We start from the raw sequence: 22,048 nt of genomic DNA, 5'->3' as shown, positions 1-22,048 counted from the left end.
AGAAGGTGGGGAAACGGATATTGAACACGGGCTTCTGCATTTTTGCTTTACCTTCCTTTAAAATACTATTATCATATTTCAATGTCCCCCTGCCTGTGCTGGTTTCAGACAGTCTGATTTCTCTAAATCTCAAATTGCCATTTTATAGAGGGTTTGTTTCATGTATGTTTTTTTTATTTTATTTTATTTTTATTTTTTTAGCAGTGGTGAAAATATTAAATGAAGAGAAATGAGGAGAGAAAGAGAGAATAGACAAAAGGTCTGGGGTCCTTCATCCAGGGCAAGGAATATTTAGGAAGTGCTTACTTGACACTATTCAGGGTAGCAGCAGATCAAAGAATAAGGTGGAAACCCTATCCCTCAGGGGCACTGTCTAATACAGCGTGTATTGGGGCGCCTGGGTGGCTCCTTCGGTCAAGCGTCTGACTTCGGCTCGGGTCATGATCTCATGGTTCGTGGGTTCGGGCCCCACATCGGGCTCTATGCTGACAGCTCAGAGCCTGGAGCCTGTTTCGGATTCTGTGTCTCCCTCTCTCTCTGCCCCTCTCCCACTTGCTCTCTGTCTCTCTCAGTCTTTCAAAAATAAATAAATGTTAATACAGTGTGTATTGTCCCAGCAGCACTTACAATCACCTGGGGGGCTTTCGATAAACACTGATGCCAGAACCCCACCCAGACCATTTGACCAGAATCTTCAGGAGTAGGGTCAGAGCAACAGTATTTTTTTATTATGCTTTTTATTTCAATTCCAGTATAGTTATCATACAGTATTAGAGTAGTTCCAGGTATATAATACAGCGATCAACAATTTTATACATTACTTAGTGCTCATCATGATAAGTGTGCTCTTAACCCCCACCACCTATTTCACTCATCGCCTCCCCCCGCCCCCACCTCCCCTCTGGCAATCACTAGTTTGTTCTCTATAGCCAAGAGTCCCTGGTGAGTCATGACCGAGGAGGAAGAGATCAATTTTGGCTTGGGAGGGGATGGATGTCTCCTAAACGGATCCCAGAAGAAGGAACACTTAAGCTGAATCTGGAAGGATTAGCAGTTCACCAGATCAGACAAAGGGAGTGGGGTGCCAAACAATCAGCCTGGGGATGGCGTGCAAAAAAAAATCAGCCCGGAGGACTGAAATGCCAGAGTAAACCCTGGAACTGCGAAGGGAAAGGCAGGCAGTGTCCTAGTTCGCTAAGGCTGCCCTAACAAAATACTGCACATTGAGTGACCTAAACAGACAGAAATGTATTGTTTCCTATGCACTGGGCACGCAGCGTGGAGCTTGCAGCATAGTGATTTGTTCTGGTGCTACAGGCCGAAGATAAGACTTTACACATAGACAAGGAGCCCGGAAGAGACACGGCGACCGGAGGATACGCCAGGCGGGAACGGGAAAGGGGGAGGGGCTTAGAAAGTAACACAGAGGTGGAACTGGGAGGATGCTGGGTGTTTTTCAAACAGAAATGGGGATGTCCATCTGTCAGGGGGGAAGAGTGAGTTCAGTTTCAGGTTTGCTGAGAATGAGGTGATAGAGGACGTCCCGTGGAGACCCCTGCAGACCCCGAGAGACACAAGCCTACAGCTTGAGGTGAGTTGGGGCTGGAGACCTGGAGAAAACGCCCACCACGGGGAAGCAGAGAATCGAGACTCCGAGCCGTTCCTGGTCCAGAGGCAGCAGCAACGATCGCAAAAAGGACAACAGGGAGCTCCTCCATTTCACTCTCCTGGTACATTAATCCTCTCCTGTCCCGCCAGTGCACAGCCTCTAGTTCTGGAGGCCAAAGAGAAATGGTGTCTTGGCTGCTTCTGGGCCAGCTAGGAAGGCTGTGACCACTAAGGCGCTGAGTCTCTCAAAGGCCACCACGGGCTGTGTGAAAGTGTTGGAAACCAGTATCCCTGGGCCGGCGGGTATGTTGTCCTTGAAAGACTGGAAATTTGAGCTGCCATCAAAAGCATGGCCATTTAGTTTACCTTAACATGCATTTCAATATTCTGCTGGGCCACTAAGAAGAGAAAAATAAGGCCTCTGGGGGTATTGGGGACCCGCCTGAGTACAGAATGACTTCCTTGGGAGTTCCCTATAAAAGTTGGCTTACCACTGCTCCCTTCCTTTCCACAGGCAGATCTAGGCTAAAGCCTGTGTCCCGCAATTTGGGCCATTAGGCCGGGAAAGCTCCTCGAATGACACATGGAAAGAGTACTGGATGAGCAGTTAGGAGACCCCAGTTCTAATCCCGGTCAGCTTCCGGGACACTCAGCAAATCACTTTGCAGACGCGAGAAGAAACAGACCCTGTGTCTATTCTTCATCTCTGAAATGAGAGAGGCAGACTATATTCTCTCTGAAGTTCTTTAAAGCTCCAAAATTCCTTGAATGTGTGTCGTAACTGGAGCGCGGACTGAGGATATACCTGAAGCGGGCAGGTCAGTCTGAAACCGGTGGTTTGTGAGGACGGACAGGTGACTTGATTCTCTTCCTTGCTGTTTTGCCTTCTTTGGCCCCAACACCGGTTCCTTTCCTGTTGTCCTCTGTCACCTGATGTTTTCCTCAGAGAACTAGAATTCTCTGAGAATCCTCAGAGAACTATAATTTTAACAAAAATTGCTAAATGCGAGCAGTTGGGACTCGATTGACTTCTCGGCGATTCAACCACACAGTTGCTCTAAGAATATATTTGCCCTTTCTCAGCCACTGTGGTACCACAGACAAACTTCTCCCGTGGCAGCGGGCCCCAGTTGCCAAGTCATGCAGGTAACAGGCAGGCTGTTTCCCTGGTCATGGGGGTTTTTCTGCTGTGCTATGAAAGGAAGGCATTGTCAGCTTTATTATTATTTTCGAATGAAAATGTTTTGAATCATTTGTTTGATGACTTCCTCCCTAGAATGGGGTGGAGTTGTGACTAAGTTCAGGGAGGGCCTTCCAGGGCAGATGAAGCCTGCTGGTACTTATGGGAGGACACTTTTTCTTGAACAGTAAATACCTCGCCTGACTAATTCCAGGCAACCACGGGACAGTCATTCCATGTTCCACTGCTTGAATTTTGGTTCTTGAGATACAAACACGAGACCAGAGAATACTAGACCCACGTTTCATAGAGGGTAAATACATGCCTCTGGTATCTGAAGGAAGATACTGGGTATCTGCTAACCTCTGTTTTTCCACATGGTTTCCTTCCTAATACTTCCAATTTCCCCAACATATAATGCAGAGTAGTATCTAATGCTAGAGACTGGTGTTGGGCTGAGTTAGGATGCTTTGGGGCACAGATACTTCCAAAGAGCAGAAACAATACTATATTTTAAAAATCCTGAATTCCATTTCTCCTATTTTTAAAAAATTTTAATGTTCATTTTTGAGAGAGAGAGAGAGAGAGAGAGACAGAGGGAGAGCAGGGGAGGGACAGAGAGGGAGACACAGAATCCGAAGCAGGCTCCAGGCTCTGAGCTGTCAGCACAGTGCCTGACTCAGGGCTTGAACCCACTAATTGCAAGATCATGACCTGAACTGAAGTTGGACACTCAACCGACGGAGCCACCCAGGCACTCCTCTCTATTTGTTTTTATTTTTATTTTTTAGGTGAAGTAAGAAATCTTTTATCTTATCTTATCTTATCTTATCATCTTATCTGCGCAATATTCCAACAAAAACCAAGCTATTGAAGAGATTAGGCATAGTTTTGAATCCATGGACAAGATACCTTAAACAGGTATAAAATTGCAGGAGGACCATAGGGAAATGAACTTTCCGAATTCTGAAGTTATAGAAGGAAATTGGAGAACGCATAGCATCCACCACCACCACCCCCCCCCCCGCCGCCCCCTGTCCACCCCCACCTTGTTCCTCAGTCCGGGGTTCCAGGTAAATTTAGGAAGCCATGTTAGGTGTAGGGATTACAAGGCCAGCTGATTCTGTAACTCCCTTTGGAAGGACGTTTCAAGTAACCTTCATAGTCATTTTCTTTCTTTCTCCATTCTGTCTCCTTTTCTCTAATTAGGTTGCATACGCTCCGAAATGTAACAAATGTTTGAGAAGCAAGATCTAATCATTCATCAGACTTATTTTCTAAGTTAAATGGCACAAATTTCTTAATCTTTGCTTCGAATCTTTAAAAAATATTTTTAGACATCTGATGAATTGTCGGTTTATTGCTAATTCCTAGAACTTTCTCATTTCATAACAACTCTCAAATTGTGAAGATTCCTCTCAGATCAGCTCCTGCATAATTCCGAGCAGAAATACACACGTGCATAAAAGCCCCAAGTGACCCCTCACCTGCCCAGAGAGCTCTTTATGGGGACAATTTCATAGGAACAAGCATTCTGACAAGAGCCAGCCAGAATCAGCAAAGGAGGGGACAGAAAAGCTGTAAAGAGCAAACAACAGACTGACCAAATGCATTGGGCTGGGGCCAGTTATAAAAAGACCAAGTAGTGCTATACATTTCTTGGCTGCTAGGCATTCAGTGGGTTTTAAACACCTTAAAATCAATAATTGATTTTCACCATAATGACCATGGTCATTTAGAAAAGATGCTGTTCACAAAGGGTATGAGCCATATCATCCATTTAAAGAGTTGGAGAAGTGTGTTTCTTACTCTAGAATGCTCTCCAACTGGGACGCCTGGGGGGCTCAGTCAGTTGAGCCTCTGACTTCAGCTCAGTTGATGATCTTGCGGTCCGTGAGTTCGAGCCCCGCATCAGGCTCTCTGCTGATAGCTCAGAGCCTGGAGCCTGCTTCGGATTCTGTGTCTCCCTCTCTCTCTGCCCCTCCCCCACTCATACTCTGTGTCTCTCAAAAATAAATACATGTTAAATTTTTTTTTTAAAAAGGAAAGGTTTAGAACGCTCTCTAACCAAGTTTATTCAAGCCAATTTAGTCTTGGCATGAAAAGTGGTCAATTAGTTAGCAGTTTTGCTGATGTGTATTGTTAGAAAAAGATAAGCCAAGAGATTTGTTGTTGTTGTTGTTGTTGTTAGCAATGCAAAAAGAAAGGGACAGTGGTGGGGAAAAAAAAGGAGGGACAAGTCCCCCTGGGCAATTGGGAATAGGTAGAGGACTGGGTAGAACTAGGTAGGGTGTAGGAAGGACGCGCCTGACTCTGGGCTTTTATTCTGCTCAGAAATTTATTTTGAACACTCGAATTGAAAATGTACAGCAACCTCTGGGTTTAAAATGTTACCACGAGTCCTCTGGAGGTTGTAATAGTGTAGAGCAGGGGAAAGTAAAAAAAAGTTTCACCTCAAAAGTACCTCCCCATATGGCCAGTAACTTCCTGGCTTTTAGCATAAGCCACCCCGTCTAGCGGACTGCACATCAAGCTTCCAAGGACGGATGGGGAAAAATTCCAGGAAAGCCACTAGTGTGAAATTATACCTATATGCACCAAGTGACTTAACTCCGATGATGAATTCACCTTTCTCTATCAAGATCACTTGTTTACTTGGATCTTTATCAAATGTGGAGCTTAGGTCACATCCTCCTTGAGGTCACCAACTTGAACTCATCTCAGCCCTGCAAAGCTCTGCAAACGTTCTCAGTAAATGATTCACCCAACATTCACGTAACACATCCTCACCGAGGGCCAACGACGTGCCAGGCAGTGTTCTAGGCCTGAAAGAAATAGACCAAAATTTCCACCCTAATGGACATCACCTTTCTAGAGGCTATATATAGTTTCTGTATGTGCTGTATTTTCTGGTTTCTAACCAAAATGAAATCAAAGAGAATGAAATGTGAAGCAAGAACAAAAAACATTGATGAAAAAACAGTCCAGCTGCACTGGAGGCCTCGGCGGTGAACTCTCCCCAGATCTGGCTCTGTAGCAGGAGTACAGTGGGAGGCCTCACCCAAGGCTCCTCTGAATTAGTGTTCCAGGTACGAGGTCCAGGAATCTGTTTTCTCAAAAGCTCCATACGTGATTCTGATGTGGCCAGTCCAGAACTCTGCCCAAACTTGTGTTTGGAAATCACTGAGCTAGATGTTCTCCTGATATTTGTGTCTGTCAGCCTTCTAGCAGGAAACAAAAAACACATTCAGTTGGATAAATTGAGAGTTTACAATGGGATGATTTATGAACGTGTGGTCAGGCTATTGGGAAACCCCAGAGGATGGTGCAGAGCTCCGAGGCTGGTCAAGGAAGTAACCATCAACATCTCCAAGCCTGAAGGAGTGACAGGAGCAGGGAGGCAGGGACCTGGAGTCAGAGAGGGCTGGGTAGAGAGGGCTCTGGACAGGAGCTGTGACCTTCAGTTCTGGGAAGCAGTCAGCTGGCTTGAGCCCAATCCAAGGGCCAGAAGTCCACTGACGTCAACCACAGAGGCCAGCCTCCAGGGCACAAGGACGGATGGAGAAAAAGATGGACGGTGAAATTGGACAGGCAAATAAAGATGTTCAGCTCAAGGCTCAATCTATGAAAATAGGAATATATGCAAATATAGTACCCAAATTAATCTAAAGCCATATTCCTAATACTTCATGGCAAAACTGTTTTCATGAGCCATCTAACTCTTAGCCTCTTGCTAACTTTTCTTGGTACCCCAGAGATAACAAAACGGTAGGTATTTGTTCTTCTTCTTGTTTTTCTTTTGATAGCAGGTAATATTTATTGAGTAATCATTATGTTTCATATATTGTGATCATTTTAATTTATAAAATAAGACTTTGAGTAGAAATTGTCATTTTCCTGAAAAGGAAATTAATGCACAGAGAGGTTAAAAACTTTACCTTGGGTCACACAGTCTATAAGCCTAAAGCCAAGCTTCAGGGTCAGATTTGTCTTATATCAACGCCCATGCTGTTAACCCTTATGTGATTTTGTGAAGCCTCTCCAAGAAAACGCAAGGCACAGTCTCCCTCAGTGAGGTTATTCTCTAGACCTTTTGTCAAGAACAAGAAACCACAATTTCTTGTATTTTTTAAATACAGTCTCATATTCATTCAGTACTTAACCAATTTTTGTGTTTGATAAATATTATATATCTCCACATTCATACTCAGGAAGCAACGTGGGCCTTGTGGATTGGCCATTTACTAGCTTATGCATTCATGGTTCCAGGCTGAAGCACTGGGTTGGTACCCTTATCTCTGTGCTCTGCTGGTACTTCTGTGTTCAGAACACAACTAGCTTGACCAACCATCCCAGTGTGTCCCAACTGAGGGGTTTTCCTAGGCCATGGACTTTCAGTGTGAAAACCGGAACAGCCCCAGGAAAAAAGCAGGATGGTTGGTAAATTCCGGTTTGTTTGCTTGCTTGCTTGTTTGTTTTCAAGATAGTTTCAGCTTTGTAATCGAGGAGCCTCACAACAAATTCTAAAAACACATTTAAAAAACATTTAAAAGTCCAATTTTCTTCACATTTCCCCCCCCGTTTAGGCCTTGGTTAGATCTGTTCCTGCAGTACTCAAGGTCTAGTCTCTGGTCCTTATTTAAGACAAATAGGCTGAGGCACAGAAGTCACAGGATAGCACAGTGGACAGAGAACTCAAGAAGGTTCAGCCCAGGCAAGTTATTCTGGGCGGCCAAAGACGGGATGGCAAGTGATGAAGGATGTGGCTCGTCCTCAGTACAGCCCAGATCTTCATCCGCAAGGTCAGTCCTAGGCATGTGGTACTTGCCTCCAAACACAGAGCTTATACACGATGTTGTCATGCTTGTTTATTACTTGTCTCCCTTGGTAGACAAAGATCATTGAGGACAAGGATTTCAGCCATCTCGGGATTTAAACTGGGCCCTTTCCATGGCTGCAGCCCAATGAGTTGTTGGGTAATATCCGGGACACAAGGGAGGTGCATTTACCCAAGATTGTTTCTGCATTTTCTCTACTCATTGTAGAACTTGGCTCAGGTATCACCTTTGAAACATGTAAGACACTGGAGGAAGGGATGGGGAAGCATGGTTGCCTCACGTTGTAGGAGAATTTTCTGCTAAGGAAGTTTTCCAGTCTCATTCCCCAAGATTGCTGTGTCTCGGGAGACTCTGCCCACTCCCTTCCAGCTCCACAAGAGTCAGGGTACAAAGATAAAGACAGCCAGGGTCCCTAGATTAGCTGGCTTTCTGACTCTCACATTGGTCTTCACCCTTCCTTATTTTCTGGGGGGGGGGGGGGGGTGCCAGACCAATGAAAAAAACGTTTCTTTTTAAGGAGGCAAAGATTTGGTTCAAGTAAGTGACTGAGGCTTCTGTAGAAAACCTTGCAGGAATCCAACCGTCCTGTGTGGTATTATTAAAGGTAGCGAGAGAGATGTTGAGGAAGGAAGTAATTCTTACAAAGCCCATTATTTTGTGCCAGGAACAGCGCTAGTGTTTTATATGTCCAAATGAGTTTATTCTATGCCAAGCTATTATGCGATTCATTATCGTTTCTATTTACAAGTACGGCTTATCCAAAGTCGTGTAACTAGCGAGAGGCAGAGGTAAGATCTGAACCACGTCTATTAACCTCAAAAAACTCCATCCTTGTTTGCTAACACACAGTTGTGAAGCATCACCGCTGCCTCCTGGTGGCCCTGAAAGTCTCTGGACCGGCTCCTTGGGCAACCAGGTTTCTTCAGTGTCCGATGTTACCCAGGTAGTCAGCATGACCAAGAATGTTGAGTATTCCAGAGGAAGCCTACAAGATGCATGGAGCTAATAGGAGGTGAGGGAACCTCTGTAAGAGGAGGACCTGAAGAGTAGCCAAACCCCTGGCTTTGGGACTCCTTATATTAGCAGGGGGAAGAAATCCCATTTATAAGTGCTAATGAAGTCTCTGGTTCAATTTCACAAGTATCATATTATCACAGAGGAATTAGCAACTGCTGAGGATCTCCCCACCCTGTTCAGCCAAACAGCTGGCATTCAGCCGTGCCCAAACCTTGGTGTTTGGGTTTAGTCTTTTGAAGATCAGTGCCCTCTGGAGGTTGAAGTTAGAGAAGCAAATGCAAGAGAGAAAAAGGACCCTCAAAACCTTTTCTGCTTCTGCTCCCTAAGTCCCTTCCTTGAGGTACATTAAAACATAGGCTGGGAGTTTGGAGGAAAAAATTCTTTTTTGTGTGACCCGAGTGTGAAATACCATGACACCACTCTACTGGGTAGTCATGAGGAAATCAGGAGGTTCCTCAAGTCCAAGCCCAGGTGCTGGTTGTTCCCCGTGCTGGCTCTTCCCACATGCTCCTATCCTATTGGACTGGTAATGAGGCCTGGGAAGTAAGCCACCAGCAAAGCAGATTCCCAGTGAAAAAAGCAGTACCACTACGCATTGAAGGACTCAGTGCCAATGTCGGGGTTTTCTTTGTTGAGGAAACAAGAAAGTTCGGCGTGCAGATTTGGATTAACATCATGACTCCATTCCTGCCTGGCCGTCCCAAGGCAGTGGTGACAGGGGCTGGGGAGAAACCAGCTTAAATTTGTGAGCACCAACTGTGTGCCAAGCCCTACTTTAACTCATTGATTTCTGAAGAGGAGAGTGCTGTCCTTTGGTTCTTTAAATTCCTTGGTGAATTTATTTCTGAAGGACTAACTTGTCCCTTCAATAGGATGGCCCACAGCAGACGAGCTGCTTCAGGTGAGAGCGTGCAGCAAGGAAAGGATGTGGTAGCACAGTCCCAACAGGGTGATCTTGTGCCTGTGGTTAGGGTGGAGGGGCATGGGAGGGACTCCCAGTCTCTAAGCCTCCTCCTTTTGCTCCCGGCAAGAGTGATTTTAGGAAGGTCAGACTTACCAATCAGGTTCTAGGATGCCTCTGCGACTAGTCCGGCCCTGACTTGAACGCCCATGTGGATAGCTGGGCTTTGATTGTGCTCCTTGGTCTCAGATCTGTGCCTTCTTCTGTGGCTGAGGCCTTGACTTGGTAACTGAGGCAGATGGTTGGTGTCCCCCACCCATGTTCTCCCACCTTATACCATTTCTGAGTTCACTGGTTCAATTTGTAACCACCAGCACCTGCATCCACTGGCCTGCTGGCCTTCTTTAGAGGGAGGGATCCGCTCTGGCTACATGCATACCAAGCCAGAAGTGCCGGAAGTGAGCTGATGTCCACCTCTCTGGTAGTCTTTGACCAATAACTATAGGAAATCCAATGTATCATCTACAGAATGTAAAGACAATGTGAAACCCAGCACATCTGGGAGATCATATTCAGAGGCAATGCTTAAAAAGTTTATTCCTTGATGGCGCCTGGGTGGCTCAGCCGGTTAAGTGTCTGACTCTTGACTTCAGCTCAGGTCATGATCTCACAGTTCATGGGTCCAAGCCCCACATCAGGCTCTGTGCTGACAGCAGGGAGCCTGCTTCTCTGCCCCTTCCCCACTTGCTCTCTATCTCTCTCTCAAAATAAATAAAAATAAACTAAAAAAAAATGGTTTATTCCTTTAGAATGCCCATGAGTGTCTTAAAGGCAAAGATTGGCCCTTAACTAGTACTGAAAATCCAATGCCAATTTCAGGTAATAGTTCTCTAAAAATCGCTGCTGTGGTGTTGGGCAAAATAGTATAGCATTGATTGGAATCTAGTATTGAGTGTGTGTAACAGACTGTGGTTTCTTCCATTCAATCCTAGTAATTCAGAATTGGTTTTGTATTAGTTATCACCCTCTGCGTAACAAATTACCCCAAGCCTGGTGGCTTCAAACCATAATAATTTATTACCTCTCACAGTGTGGGTCAGGAACATGGGAGTGACTTCTCTGGGTGGTGGCTCAGGGTCTCTCGTTAGGTTGTAGTTAGACATTGCTGAGGGTGCAGTCATTGGAGGGCTTGACTGGGGGCCGCGGATCACTTCCTAGGCTGCTCATTGACATGCTGCCTATAGGTGAGATGTTGTCGGTGTTCTTCGTGTGAGGCCTCTCTGGAGAGCTGCTTGAGAATTCTTATGGCATGGTGGCTACTTACACCCAGAGGGAGTAAATCTAAGAGGCCAAGGTAGGAGCTGCCGTGTTCTTTCTGACTAGCCTCTGAAACTGACATATTGTCATTTTCTGCTCTACTCCATTGACCACACAAATCACTACTGATTCAGCGAGGAGGGGGGCTACATAAGAGCGTGGATAGCAGGATGCGAGGATCGTTAGGGATCTGGAAGCTGGTCAGCGTGGGTTTTCTAGGGTAAGTTCATTCTACACGGTGTTTGAGGTGAGGACCATGTGGAACAACAACAGATTCACGTTCCACTGGAAAGTGCCTGTGGACTGGACAGCCAGAAACATTTAAAATGTTTTTTTCTACTTATTAATCTCCGTAATGTACCTATGACAACAGATCATGATCGTAAGCTGTTTTGTTAAATATCCTACAGCCTCCAGTAAAGCTTTGCCCTAACATGGAGGCAGAAACTCCTCAGAAATGTACATACTGAGTCACACTTGAACAAAACAGAGAGTTTGGCTTTTGACGGGGAAGTGTCACCTCTCAGATGCCTTCCCTTTTAAAACCGCCTTAAAGCCCTAACCTCCATGAATTCGCAGAGATTGTAAGTCAGAACCTTGAGCCCAAGAGTCAGGCTAGGGCATGGTCTGGGTATTGCTACCTGTAGACATTTTCTGGGCCAGGATATGGCTGCACAGTGGAGCCCTTTGTTATGCTCTGGGCAGATGGAGTCCACTGGCCTGATTGCTTCAGGGCTCATTTCCTGAACGGGAAGGTTCTACCACCTGGTGGATGGATCGCTCCAAAACAAACAGGCGTCACGCTCCAAACCTTGAGCCCTGTGCTGAGCCCCTGAAAGCTGGGGACAGAGACGAACCAGGGATACATCATCAGTGGTATCAAATACCACTGCTCCGAGGAAGTTTTTACATGCGTTCACTTCCTGCTACCAGAGGTCAAGTTCCCTCCGCAGGAATGAGGGAAAAACAAGCAAAGCAAAGCAAAACAAAACACCCCCAAACCTAAGGAGACCGTGTGGAAAGGAGCCAGGTAAAGTGACATGGCAGCAATAGTCAGGCTAGCTTGTTTCTCAGTCGTGGACGTAGCCTGAAAACCCTACTCTTATCTTATGAGAAGTAGTCAGTTTAGCCATTTAAACATTCAGTGCTATGGTACGTCTGCTTCGTGTTTGCCGGTGAAATATATTCCCTTTTAGCTTTTCCACAATAACTTTCTGAGGTTGGTGTATTGCCTCTGGCTCCTCTAACTAAAATGGCCAACCCTCCCTCTTTCCTCTCCTGCTTTATTCATTTTTTCATAGAGCTTATTACTATCTGGCATTATATCCCGTGTCCATGTGTTTATTTCTGATTATCGATTTGCCTATCTAAAGGTAAAAGGTCCACAAGAACAAGGATTTGGTCTGTTTTGCTCTTAGCCGCATCCCAGAACCTCGTCAATGCTTCATGAATACTTGCTGAAAAATAACTTTTTCATGAGTCAGCTATGCAAGGTTAAATGACATTCTGCAGGCCCTTTGTGTCCAAAGTTGATGCACTTTTCCCTCCCGTGTTGTGCTGCCTCTCTCTTTCTGTATCCGGAGGCCAGATTTTAGGAAACTGGGGCCACAAAGTTGCAAAGCTGAATAATGGAAGAGCTCACACTAGAACCCACCTCTTCTGGGGATTTCATTGCTCAGCCTTGATTTTTGCTGCCATGGACAAGCTAAGGATTTTGCTTCAGTTTATGAAGTGAATATACTGAGGTTAGAAACGGTCCCCTTGCTTTTCCCACTGTGGCCGATTGCTCTTGGTTGGTTCGTGGGTGTCTACATGCCCTTAGGGTATGACTCAGCATTGTCACAATCCACCCCTGTGCCACCTCTGTGGTAAACGTGGCACATAAGGAAAGAGCTTGAAAGCAGTTACACACGGCTACTCAAACATCTCCATCTAGAAACCATCTAGGTTTCTACATGGGAAGAGCCTTACGTCTACAGCTCTAGGCAAAACATCTGAACCAGTACTGGGATGAAGTCCTGTGGACGTTCAGAATACATTCTCACTTGTCTTATTGTGTGTTTTCAGGGTCATTTGACAATCCTTTATCCATCTTTGGCTTGCCCCAGGTCTTCTTCTTTGCCCACCACCTGGATTTCTTCTTGCCTGTCTGCCTTGGTCTCTCCGGAGAGCCCAAAGTAGCTGTCAGGATTGAAAACACCCAGTGAACACCCAAGAGCTTTGGTTGCCAAGTTGCGGAAGCCGCAGCAAATCACTCCCTTATGGCCATTTGCTCATGGAGCCAAGAACAACCAAAACATCAGCTGGGAGTCGACCCTCACAAGCAAACAGATTGGTCCAGCTTATAGCTCAGAAAGGCTTGCTGGGGGAGTCTGTTTCTTTTGAGAAGAAACACATGTTTATACCCAAACGATGCAGTTCAGCGTGTTCCTCTTGGAAGGATGCTGGAACCCATGGGCCTTTAGCACTCCTTTGGTGGATTTGTTACACTGGGCTCACCTTGCCCAACACTGCTGGGGTGAACTGCCTTTCTAAGTTCTCCCTTGCTCTGTGCCTTAGGGGTCCACGAAAACAGCACCGCCTGGTCAACTACTAGAGAAAGAACTGCACCAATTAGGCAGAAAATAAATGAGGGAGTTTTTTGTCCCCAGATTACATAGCATCAAGTGTAAATTTTCCCAATAACTTGTCACATTTCCATATTATTTTTTTCCCGTGGGAAAGAGAGCATAAAGGGAGAAGAATCAATGGAAAGAACTCATGGGTCTTGGAATGTGGGTTCAAAGCCCAGATCTACTATTTACTGACTTTGTGCCCTTGAGTGAGGTAGACTGTTGCAGAATCCCAGAGAGGTTAAGTAATTGGGCCCAAACCATGACACTATTGAATGGCAGGGTTGGAACTGGAGCCTGGATTTTTTGAGATTTGTTTATACACCATATATAAAATGAGATATTATATTAAAACTTAATAAGTGCTAGGTTTATCATTACTATTTTTGTCAAACGCTCACTGATTATGTTATAAATACAGAGTTAGGTGATTGGGATACGAAGAAAATAGGAAATAAACCCTGACATTGAGGGACTGTCAGAGACTGAGAATCTCTTAGGGATCTTGTGTTCTTTGGCACATAAAACTTGCCTTCCTAAAATAGAAATAATGTTCTCATTAAAAAAAAAAAGACATTAAAATAATGTAATTAGTATTTCACTTGGTGAAGGAGAAAGTATAATGGAGGCTACCCCCAAAGCATTGTGCAGATCAAATGAAATAATATCTGAAAGAGGAGGTTGAAAAATAAAAAGCATGCTTTAGCTATAAAGCATTGTTGTTCTTGTCTATTATTGTTAAATACCACTGCTGCATCTAAGGTGCTGCAATCCTTACAGAGAGGAGACTGATAGTTGGTGCCCTCTAGAAGACAGGGTGTAAGAGGTGTTGAATAAGGGATAGAACAAGAAGAACCATAACGAGTTCAGAGAAAGACCCAGCATATTAATGTTTACAGATTGTCTGAAACTCAGAGGTTCCTAGACTAAAACAAAGCACCTTGGAGACAATTCATCCTCGTGGTATTTGAAGTGTAGACCTAAAGTATTTGAAAGGTTCTTAAGTCATCCAGTTTATCTTGGAAGGGTGAGGTTGGGTACCAAGGGTACATGTAAGTTTTATCTTTACAGAGAGGAAATAAAAGTCTCCTGTTTTGCCCAGAGTCAGACAGTAAGTTTGAGGTAGAGACCAAACATCTCCAAGTTTGGTTAATGGGAGTGGAAAGAAACAAGGGTTTAGAACCAATCCCTCCCTTTACTAGTGATGAGACTACAGACAAGTTACACTGAACCTTTTAGAGCATCACTTTTTTTCCCCCATCTGTAAAAGAAGGGAAAAGAACAAAGCATCAATTGCATCACTTGAGTTGGTTTGGGGGAAAGTGAAATAGGACAGGCAGGGATACATCTGGTACAGAACTGTGTATCTTTCTATCATCTCCGTCAGTTGTGGTCATGAATTTAACCCCTTCTTTTCCCAGCTAAGGTAATAAATAGCTCACGTGTTACAGGCCAGAAGGAAAGGAGGTTGTATTTCCCTCTTAACCGGAATAAAAGTGTAACAGAGCTTGTGGGCTTTATGTATTCTCAGTAACTGTCACAGTGCCTAGAACTTAGAAGGTGCTCCAAAAATATTTATGGAGCTGGAACTGTCACCAGGTTGTTAATAAAACTGCAAATTGTCTTTCCACCTGCCCTATGCCATTTTTACATAAGGAGAATTATCCAACCAATATTATTTGAGAGAGTTCTGGTTTTGGTTTGGTTAAGTGGTCTCTATTGAGCCAACCTACATAAAGATAAAAACTGAGAACTCTGGACAAGAGATACTGAAAAAATTCAATTACTTGAAGGTACCAAAAAGTGAATAAAAGCACACAGATAGTGGAAGAGTATGACAACAGACAAAGTAGAGGGCACTGGGTATGTTCTCCTTCTGCCCCTTTTTCTAATAGCTGTTAGCCTGAGGGAAGATCCCCGTCTGTGGCTTGTGGGGGTGAGTAAAGCAAGTGGAAAATCATATCTTACTGGCTGGAAGAAGAGAAAACCCTGAAAAAGGAAAGGAACAGAGAAGGAAAGCCCCAAACTCTAGTTTCTAAACTGCCTAAATCTCTGACTAATCTCTGAATCATGCATGCACAAGGAATTGACTTTAAAAAAAAAAAAAAATCAATACTCTTCAGAGGAACATAACAGAATCCAGATTCTCTATAACATGTTTTTCATAATGTCTGCCATATAATCCAAAATTAGTTGATATATGAAGAAACAGAACAACATCGTCTACATATAAGCAAAACCCCAAATTATAACATTGTCATGTGGAATTTATAATGTATGTAGATGTAACACATACTAGAACTATAGTATAAATGATGTGGATTTCTGTATTTTACATGAAGTAGTACAATATTAACTTGAAGCTGAGTTTAACACATTAAGAATTCAAATATATTGTAATCTCTACAGCAAACACCAAAACCATAATGCAGTAGGTACGACTAGAAAGTCAATAAATTACAATGGAATTCCAAATTATCTTCGTTTGATTCAGATATGAATCTCACTGCAGATGTTCAAACCCATCCCACAGCAGGCTCAGATTATAACCATGGAACCAAAGGGTAGCAAACTCCAGATGTGAGCCTCCAAAACAGCTCCTCAGTGACCTGACTCCTTCCGGCCTTAATGAGAACAAGAAGGAAAGAAATGGAATTCAGAAGGGACGTCCCAGATTTAAGGATGTGAGCAAAACTGAGGACACATAAACAAAAATGGGCGGAGTCACTGGAGTGGAAGGTGGGGAACGTGTAAGAAGCTCAGGGTGCTGGTGCTATAAGCCTGATCTCCGCAGCTGGTTGCCTTACCACTGAGAGAAGTCTGGTGAGGCTTTGGGAAGTGAGTGCCAGTCACAGCCAACCACAGCCAGCCACTCTGGACTAATTTGGGCAAGCAAATGGCCAAGCATGTTGCTAACTACATTTCTAAGATACTGCTAGAAGAAGGAAAAGAGCAAAACCACCTTCCTGACCCTCTTCAACCTCGTGTTTTTGCACCTGTGTCGGTGTGTTGCAAAGCAGGGGGCATTGCACAACTTATTTGCCACCAATCCCTCAGTTTGTTCACGGACCACACACTTCATTAGCATACGATTTCCAAGTCAGTGGTGGTGGTTTCACAATCAACAGCTGTGAGGGAAGGAAGGTGCCTGAGAAGCTCACACTAAGACATTCCCAAATTCCACATTACTTTTGTCGAAACAAGGAATTGCAATGACTGAAGCAATGTGGGGGAGACAAATGACACTGGGAACTTCAAACCATGTATGAACATATTGGAAACTCCTTTGTGTAGTTTTCTAGAATGTACGTGTCTGATTCTGTCCTGACGGTAACCAAGTCTTGCCCTGGGGCCAATTCAGCATCCGTTAAGAGGAGGAATTGCTAGGTGGAGGGAGAACATAGCCCTTTCCAAAAAAGAATTATGACTTGAGAGAGAATTCCTTATTGGAGCCGGTGGGAGTGGGTGGAGAGGGCTAAGATACATAATAAAATAAGAATGTGGATAGAGAACAAACTGGTGGTTGTCAGAGAGGAGGGGTGATGGAGAGATGGGTGAAATAGGTGAAGGAAATGAAGGGATACAAACTTCCCATTGTAAAATAAATGTCATGGGGATTAAAAGCAGAGCATAAGGGAATATAGTCAATAATACTGTTTATATGGTGACTACATTTATCATAGTGGGCATTTTGTAATGTATATAATTGTCAGATCACTACATTGGATACCTGAAACTAATATAATATTATGTCAACTATACTTCAATGTAAAAAAAAAAATAAACACACTATGCTGGAAGTTTCTACTAAAAAAGTGACAGTGTGGGCCTTCAGATTTTCAAGGAGGATACAAGAGGTAAAATACTGGCTGGCTACATGGGCTATTGTGTTTTTGGGTTCTATAAAGAACTAGCCTGGGTCTGGAAGCCCCAGGTGGGAGATGCTGTTGAGACCGTGCAAGGGAGCAGGAGCACTAGCCTAAGGTCAGGTGAGGGAGGCACAAAATTTGAAGGAGTGCCAAAAAAAACCTCAAGAATCAAGCAATCAAGAATTATTTTTTTAACCAAAGATAGAAATTTTAACACAATACTTAATCAAGTTTCATGAAAAACAATCCACGAGGAACAAAATATCAAAAATGTTACATAAAAGCAAGCTGTTGCTCTTTGTCTGTATCATGACCCCGAGTTCCTCGGCTGCAGCCACGGTTGTTTCCAATCAGCCCTTGGTTCCTGGGTCTGCGCTGCTGATGCACCACCCCCCCCCCCCCCCCCCCCGCCCAAGTGGGTATATGATGGTTGATAATGATGGGCAAACAGGGCATCACACGACTTTATGTATAGATAGTTTTTTTAGTTGTAGAACTTTCACCAATGTTTCCACTTGGTTCAAAGTCTGGGAGGATATCTTGGTTGGTGTCCGTAGGTGGGCACATCATTCCTTTGTCGCTGGTTCCAACAGGGCTCAGCCTGTCATGCCGCAGAGAAGGATGTGCTGTGAATGCCGCAGAGGAGGGAATAGCCAGGAACACTGTTACTGAAAGCTTGCTACACAGAGGGACTTTTGAGAATTCAGGGTGAGTTGATTTACAACTGACGGTCTGGGGAATCGTTGGCTGCAAATCCATAGAATGAGGACCCAGCACAAAGGAAACAGGGGACTCTGTGTGATCATGGAGCCCAGACGGTAGAAAGAGAGCCTTGGCTGCTGAGTCAGCCACTAAGCCTAGTCCTGCCACTGACTTCCCATGTGATTGCCTGCATCAAACCCTTCCTGAGCCTCAGTTTCTACACCAGCAAGATGAAGTGGTTCTCATACCTGTTTTTGCTGGGAGCCCTTTCTCCAAATAAACCTTATGTGGCAGCTACAGGCAGAAGTAGAACTGATCTGGTTGAACTTGGGGTGTGAACACCCTCACCTGTTCAACGTTTCCTGGTCCCCCACAGGGGCCTTTATGGAAACCTCCTCCATCATCTCAGGGCTCTCCAAGCTGTGTTAGGGAAACACTAATGCCAACTCTAGTTCTAATATTCTACTCTAGCCCAGAAGAAAGCTCTGCCTGTTATTTGCATGGTGACAATCTGACAGTGAAATGTTTACCCATTTTAAGAAACCGGAGGAGTCTCCAGCCTTTGGATTGCGCTTATGGGTGTGTCCTGTTCTGTTTCTGGGTTCTTCTGGCCTACAGGGCCCACGGAAGTAGCAGAAGCATCAAGAGGAGTTAGTTAGCCTTGCTATGGCCAGTACAATTATACAGTGGAGTGGGGCACTCTGCCAGGATTTTAACATGAAGCAGGCACCCCTGGGAACACTGACAAATGACCAAGGGTTGTCTACACGTGGCCAGGAGCCAGCAGCAGCCAGCTGGGCCTTACTTCCTGCTGACTGTCATAGTTCCAGACCTCTGAATGTTCCAGAACTGAGAATGAATGAATTCCAGTGGTATTCAAAACAACAACAAGGTCTTTGTTGTCTTTCTTGAGATTGTTATCCTCTTGATGATGTTGGCTGTTATTGATCTTTCAAGGATGTAACAGCCTACTCTTAAAACACAGGTGGCAAGGAAGCCACGGGAGCTATAGAAAGGGAAGGAACTCCAAGCTCCGACCGATCCAAGTTGGAACCCCACTGCCACCTCTTTACTAGTTGTATGATCTTGGTCTGGTTGTTGTTGTTGTTGTTTTAACTTGTCTGAGCTTCAAATTTCTTAGCTGTACAACGGAAATGAAGCGTCAGATAAAGCTGTATTGAGCTCTATACATGGAATTACAGGAATAAAATGTTGTTAGCAGGCATTAGCCAGTGCTCAGTAAATGTTCCCTTCCTTCCCCCGCCCCCCACTCTTTTCTGCAACTCTCATCTCCTTAAAGAAATAGGTCAAAAAAAGTTTTATGTTTGTCAGCTCTGAGAGCTCTTGCGTGAGATTATGCTGATTATTTTTTTCTTTTCCTATTTTCCATGTTTTCTATAGTAAATGTGTGTCAGGAGGCTTGAAATAGCCCAGGATCTAAACAAATGCGAGGGTTGAGAGCAGAATGGGATTTGCATCCTTGACAAAGTGCTAATTTCTTTAACATATAAAGGGCTCCTAGGAATTAATAAAAGGAAGACCAACAACCCAATAGAATTCTGAGTAAAGGAGATGAATTGGCAGTTCAGAGAATAGGAAATGGAAAGGACTCTTAAACATGTAAAATAATGCTTATCATCATTCTGAGTAAGACCAATATAAATTCAAATTACACAAAGATACCATTTTTTCACCAATCGGACTTGTAAAAATACAAGTTTGAAAATATGTTCTGTTGGCAGGATTCTACAAAGGGCAATCTAATACGTTTATGTGTATCACAGATACGTCCATGCCTGTGAATTCATTTGGAAAGATCTCCAAGATATACACAACAAAGGTAAGCTATGTATAGTAGACTATGAAAAATAACCTACCTTTTATGTAAAAGGGAGACAAAAAGGAAAACCTATATTTATATTATTTGCCTGATATGCAACAAAATCTGGAAAGATATGCTAAGAAAAGTGGTGGGAACTGGGCAGATGACAGGGGTGGAAAGAAGACTTCACTACATATCTTTCATTTATTATTATTACTTTTGAGAGAGAGAGAGAGAGAACGAGCAGGAGAGAGGGAGAGAGAGAGAGAGAGAGAGAAAGGGAATCTTAAGCAGGCTCCAAGCTGAGTGGGACTTGATCTCATTACCCTGAGATCATGGCCTGAGTGGAAATCAAGACACTCAACTGACAGAGCCACCCAGGTTCCGTTTCACTGCATTTATTTTTATATTCTGTGAATTTTTAATTTTTGAATGTAGCCCCAACTTTAAAAAAATCTTTTCGATAAACAAGTATGTTAAAAAAAAAAGAAGATGGATGGGGCGCCTGGGTGGTTCAGTCAGTTAAGTGTCTGACTCTTGATTTTGGTTCAGGTCATGATCTCATAGTAGTGAGATCGAGCCCCATGTCTGGTTTTGAGCTGAGTGTGGAGCCTGCTTGAGATTCTTTCTCTCTCTCTCTCTGTCTCTGCCTCTCTCTCCCTCTCCCCTTTCTCCCCCATCTCTTTCAAAATAAAAAGAGAAGGTGGCTAATTTGTATAGGCAATCAGTATTGACTGACATAGCATGTATTAATTTCTAATCAGATAAAAAACAATTAAAAAAATAAAGACAACCATCTCCCAACATAGAGACCTTTATTCCTGACACACAGTAGGTAGAACAGTCTTCTACTTTGCTACAGTTTTGACTCTGCTGGAGAGTTTACCAATACTTTACCAAAGCCAAATTCCATCAGTGCATTACTTTTGTAACTTTTTCTTAATCTTTGCCCTTTATATAACATAGCATCTACCTGTGAAGGCCTGTTTATTATTATTAAAAATAATAGTGCATCATAATTCCATCACTCAGAATAGTGGTGGCTTCAGAATTTTTGTGTAGGAAGAGCTTAAAGGCAATGAACTGGTTGGAGGTTGACAATTAGGGAGGTGTGTTAAAGTCTCATGTACAAAACACATTTTCTTTAAATTGAGCCATGGTGAGACTTTGGATGGTTCCATCCCTGGGCAAGTACCTCCCCACCCCCCCACCCCAGTTTTCAAGCTGCCCCAGTTGATAGCATGGAGCACAGAGACAAATTGTCCCAGACAAACCTTGCTCAAATTACAGATTTGTAAAGAAAATAAATGATTGCTGTTGTTTTCTGTTACTAAGTTTGCGGTGGTTTGCTACACAGAGCCCAGATCCCTTTTAACCAGCCAATGCATGCATCCTCCAGCTGCTGTGAATGTGGGCTGCTAACTGTTTACAGCTGCTCCCTTCTCCAGAGAACTGCCCTGTTCTGGCTGGAGTCACAAGGGAGGTCATGTCCAGCACCCCCACCCCAGGGGCAGCCTGCAGCCAATGACTGATTGGTAAAAAAAAAAAAAAAAAAAAAAAGGTGGTCCCCTTCCCTCAAGGCAGAATTGATGCTATGGTACAATTCACACTCCAGTGCTTCCTATTGGGTTAGACTACAGCAAGATCCCCAGTGAGGCTGCCTCCTTATCTAGCTACTTTCCCTACCCCATCCTCTTCTCTCTTTCCCTTTCTCCTGAAAGCTTCATCAATGCATCACATGGGCTGTAATCCTTGTCTCAAGCTCTGCATCTAGGTGTTACCTTAAACAGGCATTAAGGGAAGTTTTAAGAAGTGTAGGGGAGAAATCTTTCCAAGCCATCTCTTGATGCCTCGCCTGCCCAGAGATACCTTGGTTAATATTTTGGTGTGTGTGAAATTATCTAATACTTGTAGAGCATGTAGAACGTTCCCTGGCAAATAGTAAGCACTCAATAAATGCTAGCCCTTATTATCATATTCCCCCAGTGCTTTTTCTGTATTTAATAATCATATCTATTTATTAAGCACATACCATGGGTCAGGCACCGTTCTGACGTATTTCGCGTACAATTCAATTAGCCCTCACAGTAGTCCCATCTAGTGGGTACTATCATCTCAAACGAGGCAACTGAGGCTCAGACAGGGTAAGTAACTGATCTGAGGATGTACAGCAAAAAACTGG

At 44.0% G+C, this 22,048-nt stretch overlaps 1 long non-coding RNA gene across 2 annotated transcripts in view; it reads left to right on the top strand.

Annotated features, from left to right (window-relative positions):
* The window catches only part of LOC116738074, a 56,416-nt gene that overhangs the window by 4,991 nt on the left and 29,377 nt on the right, over positions 1-22,048 (top strand). Inside the window, exons 2-3 of one of the 2 annotated variants that reach the window (XR_004343636.1) lie at positions 17,936-18,050; positions 19,829-19,884. This is a non-coding gene — a long non-coding RNA (uncharacterized LOC116738074). The remainder of the gene's footprint in view (positions 1-17,935; positions 18,051-19,828; positions 19,885-22,048) is intronic. The other variant, XR_004343637.1, reaches the window with a different exon arrangement.

This window comes from Lynx canadensis, chromosome B2, assembly GCF_007474595.2.
Source record: "Lynx canadensis isolate LIC74 chromosome B2, mLynCan4.pri.v2, whole genome shotgun sequence".
In the NCBI taxonomy this organism is placed as follows: Eukaryota; Metazoa; Chordata; class Mammalia; order Carnivora; family Felidae; genus Lynx; species Lynx canadensis.
The sequence above is the reverse complement of the archived record's forward strand: the minus strand, read 5'-3'. Positions and strand labels throughout refer to the sequence as shown.